Source organism: Penaeus monodon, chromosome 38 (assembly GCF_015228065.2).
Source record: "Penaeus monodon isolate SGIC_2016 chromosome 38, NSTDA_Pmon_1, whole genome shotgun sequence".
Taxonomy (NCBI): domain Eukaryota; kingdom Metazoa; phylum Arthropoda; class Malacostraca; order Decapoda; family Penaeidae; genus Penaeus; species Penaeus monodon.
This window is the reverse complement of record NC_051423.1, coordinates 31,522,379-31,530,933: the sequence shown is the minus strand read 5'-3', so window position 1 is coordinate 31,530,933 and position 8,555 is coordinate 31,522,379.

Below are 8,555 nucleotides of genomic sequence, written 5' to 3'. Positions count from 1 at the left end.
TATATATATATATATATATATATATATATATATATATATATATATATATATATATATATATATATACATATATGTATATATTATATTTATGTATATATATATATTTTATGTATATATATGTATATATATGTATATATATATATATATATATATATATATATGTATATATATATATATATATATATATATATATTATATATATATATATATATATATATATATATATATATATATATATATATATATATATATATATATATACACACACACATATATTTGTGTGTGTGTGTGTGAATGGTTAAACACACTGCCTTGTTGAAGTTAGTTAGAAAAAAAAAATACATTGCATAAAACAAGATTTATTGAAATTGAAACATCTTCAGGTCTGAAGAGGTGCTTTCATCCCAGCCCTCAAGATCCTCCTCCATCCTAACCCTTACATTCCCAGGCATTACCAAGAGGCCCTTCAGAGCCCGTGAAGGGAAGATGTCACCATTTTGCTGTCTGACAAGTGCAACTCGGCAGTGGTTCTCAACCGTGTCTCTTACTTGCAGAAGGCCTGGGACCTGTTGGATGATGATTCCACTCCAAGAACACATTGCTCCCACCTTCCACCATCACCTGAAAGAGCTAGCATCCTATTTTCTGGAGGCAAATCTCTACTAAAGGTTCAAGGTCATCAACCCACTCATTTCTATGGGCTTCCCAAACCATTAAGATGCCCGTGCCTCTATGCTCCACCAGCTCCTGTGACGCACCCTCTTGGCAAAGTCTCTCATTCCTTTCTCGGCACCTTCTCTCCTGCTCACCTTCGCCACTCTCAAGATTTCATCTCCTGTGTCTGTGGTGTCTCTGTGGTGATGAGCTTGGATGTCAACTCCCTGCTTAAGGTTCCATTTGATGATGTCCTCGCTTTCCTTCAGAGGATCCTCGTCTCCCTCTGCCCACCGACATCTTTGAGGACTGCTTCTATTCCCACACGTTGCCATGGGCTCTCCCCCTTCTTCAGTCTTGGCAAATCTGTTCATGGAGTTCTTCAAGTCTGAGCTTCTCCCTTCCATCTCCCTTCATCCTTCAGTTTGGCTGAGATAGATGGATAATATCTTTGCTCTCTGGCCTCATAACCCTGCCCTTTTCTCGATGCAGCTGAACTCTCTCCTTCCATCCATTCCATGGTGGTATGGAAGGTTGACAACAAGCTCCCTTTCTTGGACACCCTTATACTGACCTCTTCTCCTTATCTATACATGGGAAATCCATGCACAGTGGTTTGTACATATGCTTCTTGTATCATCCACTCCATGTGAAGAGAGATGTTCCTCCACCTGGATGGAGTCGTTCATTCTCCAAATTGGGCTACTCTCAACACGTTCTCGACGCCGTTTTATCCCGGGTGCGGCCTACCTTCTACCATGACTCCTCTCCTAAAGAGAGTCCTCATTTCTATTTCCTTAGTTCATCCTACACTGAGATCTAATCTCTACGTCGCCGTTGATACTTCTCAACTGCAGGCTTATCTTTTGCCAGGTGAACACTCTCCGTCGCAACCCGGTCCGTACTAGCCCTCCCTTTACCTCGAAGTGGGCACCTGTGCTGTTTCTTGTGCCTCCTGCAATAAGCAGTACTTCCTAAGCAGTCTTCCTAAGCGTTTGTCTCCGTATAAGTACGTAGTATCCAGGGGACACATCAGCAACGCCCTCCTCTGACATCAGTGGGATATTCTCCATCAGATGGATTGATCAGCTGCACGAATTATCTTCCCTTCCGCTGATGTCCACGCTTGCAGATTCGTGTAATCCTCCTTAATCAAGCCGCTGCCCAATTTCAACTTGAACAGCGGCTTTTCTCCAGACGACAATTTCCTCCCTTTCCACAACCTCCGCCTTCTCCCTTATGTTGGCTATCCTTTGCATAGACCGCCTAACCTCCCTTCGCTTCTGTTTGTCTGTCCTCATCTGCTCCGTTTTACCGCGTTGCCTTTCCTCTCTCTCTTTTATACTCCCTCCTCTCCCATTCCTCTTCAGACCTGAAAATGGAAGCCAGGAGGACTCCGAAACTATTTTCTCATTTTCAATAAGTCTAGTTGGGGTTGGATTTATATATATATATATATATATATATATATATATATATATATAAATATATATATATATATATATATATATATATATATATATATATTATAATATATCTTCTTCTTTTAACGGTAGGTTCATGTCTGAGCAGATGTAATATACATATATATTACATCTGTGTGTGTGTGTGTGTAAATATAGATATACACATAAAAGTATGTATATATGTATATATATATATATATATATATATATATATATATATATATATATATATATATATATATACACACACATATATATGTGTGTATATATACATACAGACATGCGCGCACGCATTTCAATTTTCAAAGTTCCTCACTTATTTCTCTTAACAGGGGGCTTCGCCTCCTCTAACCCCCTTTTTAGGGGTCTGCCGCCCCCTACCCCCGCCTGGGATAGCAAATCTTCACCTCGTACTCACGGCAACACGACCAACGCGCGACCAACGGCCTGATAATCGGAAATTTGACCACTTTTGATTTTATCATCTCAAACCTTTATCATATGTATATAGATAATTTTTTTTTTTTTTCTTGTTTTTTCTTATTCGTTTTCTTTCCTTTTTTGTATTGATGTTGTTGTTCACATTTCTTTTTATCACATGTTTTGAACGTAATTTGTATGCTTATTACAGTATTTGGTCATGTCTGGTACATTCGTTAAGTCATTAGACCAAAGAGTTAGAAAGACAGACAGTAAATAGATTCGTGGCTATGTAAAGAGGAGAAGAAACCCCGATGCTCTGAATGTGGGTCTGGCACCCACTCATATCGAAGTTGTACCATCACACATAAAAAATGTCTGAACTGCGGTGGGGAACACTGAACTTTTGCCAACAGCTGCCCCATCCGGAAAGAGGCTGGAAAAAACTCTCAGGAGGAGAAAGAAAAGGAGGCTAGACCTCTAAAAGCAGTATCTCAAAAGACTGCACAAGCTACAGTTCAAGCAACCACCAACGCCTGGAAACCCCTCATTAATCAGGTCCGCAAAGACATCAAGGAACAAAGTGAAAAAACATCCTCAAAAACAGAACCCACGGTGCATTTAGTCCTGCCTAACAATCTGTCAAAGGAAATTATGGTAGTTTTGCTGCACGCCCACCTCCAAAACATCATCAGTCCCGAACGAGGATTTAGGGAGCATGCCAGGGAGGCCCTGAAAAGGAACAACCTCCCTGACCTGACCTAGGGGAAGCTGACTCCTGGGGGATCCTTAGAGTGGTTCAACCTCCCCCTCCTCCCCACAGTCAGGAAACCCTCTGAAACGGCTTCTCACATCCAAGCCTTAGAGACACAGCTAGATCAGATCTCTCCTACCACCCCTACAAACACTGCAACCCCTGCTCTCGACACCTCAGTCAGGCCCAAGAAGCAGCAAGCTGCCATCATCCTCCAAGAAGGACGCCTTGCCAGCACCGCTACAGGCACAGCCTAAAGCAACGCCCCCAGCAGAGCTGGCAACCCCAGTCTCAGTTGACCCTTATGATCCCGAAGACCATGATACCTCTTTCGTGGGGGATGATGGGCTGGAGAGGCTAATGGACGGCACGGCGAAATACCCTAAATTCTATGGTATCAGACTCTTCGCCAAAAACCCTGAAACATACAAGTACTCTGACAGACAGGAAATCGGCCAAGAAATCGAAAAAGGACGAATCAGGTGGCTTTTCTCTAAGTAAGAGCAATATAACATGGGCATAGCTGCTAAACTCCACGAACACCTCATACAGGGAAGCATCCTGGTAACCAACAGGATGATTGAAAGACACCCTGACATCACCAAAATACATAACGTACACCTTGCCATAACCAAGAATCCAGCACGCAAACATGATAAACAACATATCACTACACTCACGCCTCACAGTCATCCAACATGTTTTACACTGGACAACACGCAAAAATGAACTCTGCAACTCATACAGAAAACATGACCCACACATCATCCTCATAAACAGCCATGGGCTCAGTAACACTACTCCACTAAAGATCTACCCATACACTATCTATTCTTCAAACAAATCACAAGAAAGAAGCGACGGCGTAGCAATTGCGATCAAAAATGACATCTCTCACAAAATCATAAATAACTTCACTTCGGACCTTTTGGCAGTCGAAGTAAACACACCACAAGGACCCATTATACTGGTACCACTTCACATCCCACCTCGAAGACCTTACATCCCAGAACATAACATTTTGCAGCTCCTGAGACGCAACAAACCAATATACATCATGGGAGACTAACGCAAACCACACACTCTTTGGATACAACCAAACCAACGCAGTAGGCAGAGGCCTGGCCTCCTACATACAAGGAAGACACACACCTCGGTTCACACACACCAACATATATTGCATATAACACAACAACAACACCTGACATAGTACTTTCCAACCACAGAGCACACCTACACTATCATATATCAACAGACCCCCCCCCCCAATCCCTTGCCCGTTGTTGTCGTGGGGGGCTTAGGATGCGGAGACTGGGACCCAATGATGGGGAACTCTCCAACCTTGGGACTCAGCCCTCGACTCAACTAATTTTGCATGGTCTTTATTTTCCTTCCCACTTTTCGTTTCTGTCCCTTCACCAAACCCTTCTGCTATCCACCTCCTAAGGTGTGAGAGCCGTGCTGAAAGGATGAAAGGCTGACTTTGTGCCAGTCCTGAACGGCCTGAGGGAGCCATGGGCACGGTATTCCCCTGATTTTTATCTAACCCTTACCCCTCAAGGGGACCCTGAGGGGTGGACTGTTTTTATCCCCAACATAATCCAGGCTTACCATGGCCAGTAATGAAAACTTATCTCCACTATTAGGGGCAATGAGGCTTGCCCCTTTATCAAATAGCCCCAAAGATGTAAACCCACCCGATTCCCTGACCCCAGGCTCTCCTTTGACCACGGCTCCGAACACTGCAACAACTACCCCCTCATCAATGCCTACTAGTACAATAGCCAACAACCAATCCTTAAGGAACATTTCCACTCTCCCAGCACGCTCAACTTCATCACCTCTACCCCCACAACCTCCAACATCAACCACCCCATCCTCCCTTATTAATACCTTACAGCCTTATTGCCCACCTCCCCATAACACTACCTCCCTCAACACTACTCCATCGTCACGCACCCGCCCTTCGACTGCCCCTATCACTACAACAATATTGAATACCCTCTTCAGCGCAGCCAAATGGGACCGATTTTTCGTGATCCCTCCCACAGCTCCCTACTCTGACAACTCCCTTCTCTTCCAACAATGTCTCCAAAAACAAGTAGGTAAAGCCAACTGTGGCGGCCCCCATAATGTATTTTATAGGGGCTGTCCCACCTACAAATTTGAGTCTGAGGTAGCAACTCTCAGATTCAAACTTGGACTCACACTACGTGAAGCCAGACAAGAAGCACGTCGACGTGGTTTCTCTCTTACTCCTTATTCCAGTAATACTGCTCATTCTACCAATTCTCCTAAACCCACCCCCCCTACATCTAAACCCCCCTCTTCTACCTCCTACCTTCCCCAGTCAAACTCTTTTGCCATCCTAAATCCAGACACTCCAATCTCTACTACAGATATTTCAATCACCACCACAACCCCAACACCTTCCCCTCTCCCTCCTCGCACTACCTGTAACAGACAGAACAAACGTTCCACCCCCTCTTCCCCTACCACACAATCACCTCCACCTTCCTTTACTCCTTTGCTTGAGACACCAGTCCTCTCTTCCCCCCCTCACAAGAAATCCTATATCCCCAAAACTCCCAAACCAACTCCTTAGAAGAAACCATTGAAAATATTCAAGATTACCTAATGAAAACTGACACTCAACCTCCAAATCTTACAACTCCTGCTCCTTCCACACTCCAAGTAACTGCTGATATCCATCCTCCTCCTAACGATATCCCCCCTACACCCAATCCTCCTACCCCCTCCCAACACAGCCCATCCCCCCCGACCCCAACCCCGCCCACATTATCCCTCCCACCATCCCTCTATCCCTTCCACTCCCTCCTGGATACACACGTGAATCCCTTATGTCACAAGTATCCCCTTCCTCAAACCCTCCATCTCCTAATACCCCTCCTAGTAGAACACCAACTCCCACACCTCTCCCATCTCAGACCTCTCAGTCCTTTTCCCACCCTCTAGCTGCTTCCCCCCAAAATCAGTAAAGTAGAACTATCCTTCATTGGAATATTCGCGGTTTCCGCTCCCACAGACCTGACCTTCGTCATATCCTTTCCTCTTATAGTCCATCTATTGTATGCCTTCAAGAGACCTTTCTAACACATCCTCCAATACCAATCCCCAATTATCATTTTGTCTCATCCCCACATTCCCCTTATGTCTCATCCATACTTATCAATCAGAAAACACCTTATGTCACACCTCCCTTTCAAACCAATGTCCCTTGCACAGTTATCCGTATCTTCCTTCATCGTTGGATCACAGTGATATCAGTCTACTTCTCCCCATCCCACCCCATTGACTTTGTTGCTTTTGAAAATCTAATTTCCCAACTTCAACCACCTTTCCTCATAGTTGGTGACTTTAACTGCCGCCACACTCTATGGGGTGATTCTATCACAAACTCCCGAGGCCGATCTCTAGAGCGCTTCCTCTCCACAGCTGACCTTACTATACTAAATTCAGATCGCCCCACACACTTTGATACACGCACGCAATCTTTTTCATGCATTGACCTCGCTCTATGCTCCCCTTCTTTTCATTTAGATTTCCACTGGTCAGTCTTAGACCACTTTCCCTATAGTGACCACTTTCCAGTTCTCCTTTCTCCTACTTCATACGTACCACTCCCTAACTCCCCACGCTGGTGTTTTGACAGAGCTGACTGGCATACGTGCAGCCTGGAACAGTTACCGCTACAAGAGAGGTACTCCAAATCAACTATCAGCCCTTATCTCCTTTAAAAGAGCATCTGCCTATCTCCGTCGTACAATCCGGAATAGTAAAACAAATAGCTGGCGAAATTATGTTTCATCAATTACATCCTCTACATCTATCTCAAATGTTTGGCGCCGAATCCATAAACTATCAGGCAAACATCCCCCCCATCCTGCCCCTGTCCTCCATATTCGAAATACCCTCATTTCTGATCCCCTCCAAGTCGCTAATGAACTGGGTGATTATTTCAGCCAGGTCAGTAGTGGTTCTCACCTATCTTCTATTAAGACCACCAGAGAACGTACCCCCATTACCTTCACCCCATCCTCTGATGAGTCCTATAATGCCCCATTTTCTTCCTCTGAACTCATTGCTGCCCTACAATCGTGCCGTAACACTCATGAAGGCCCTGACGGTATTCACTACCGTATGCTCCGGCAACTCCCATCTTCCTCCTTATCCTTCCTATTAAAGATTTACAACCACATTTGGACATCAGGAAATTTCCCTTCTAATTGGCGAGAAGCTCTTATCCTTCCCTTCCTGAAACCCAATAAATCGGGTACCCTTCCTCAAGACTATCGCCCCATCGCACTAGCTAGCTGCTTGTGCAAACTATTTGAGCAAATGGTGAACTTCCGCTTAATGTGGTATCTTGAATCTCACAATCTTCTCTCTCCTTCCCAATTCGGTTTTCGCCGTGCCAGAAGCACAGCTGACCCCCTTGCTCATTTTGAGACATATATTACATCTGCATTAGCACGCCATGAATCCGTACTAGTTTTTTTTTTTTATCTAGAAAAAGCATATGATACGACATGGCGGTACCATATCCTCCAACAATTGTCCTCTCTAGGCATACGTGGAAACATGGGTGTCTTCATAAAGTCCTTCCTCTCCCAACGCACTTTCCAGGTCAAAATCGCCTCTGCCACATCATCTTTCTTTCCCCAAATCGAAGGTGTCCCACAAGGCAGTGTGCTCAGTACCACTTTATTCCTTCTTGCTGTTAATGATATTGTCTCAGTTTTACCACCAGGAGCCCGGTCATCACTATATGTTGATGATTTAACCATCTATGCCTCTGGCACATCCATACCAAATCTCTACCAATTTCTTCAATCTGCAATCTCATCAGTATCTTCCTGGGCCACAAACCATGGCTTCCGCTTTTCTACCTCTAAATCTTTCTCCATTCTTTTCTCTCGCTCACGTGTAGGTCCTCTACCCCCACTCTTCTTATATGGCACTCCACTCCAATGCCGTTCCTCTGGCAAATTCCTAGGTGTCATTTTTAACTCCAAACTGTCCTGGCGAGACCATATTCTACACATTAAAGAAAAAGCTCTCCGCCGTCTTCGAATCTTAAAAACTCTCTCCCATATATCATGGGGCTCAGATCGCAAAACTCTCCTTCATCTTCATGTTACTTTGATCCTCTCCACTCTTGATTATGGATGCCATATCTACTCCTCTGCCTCAACTTGCTCTCTCCCATCTTGATACTCGCCTCACTTGTCTCCTTCAGC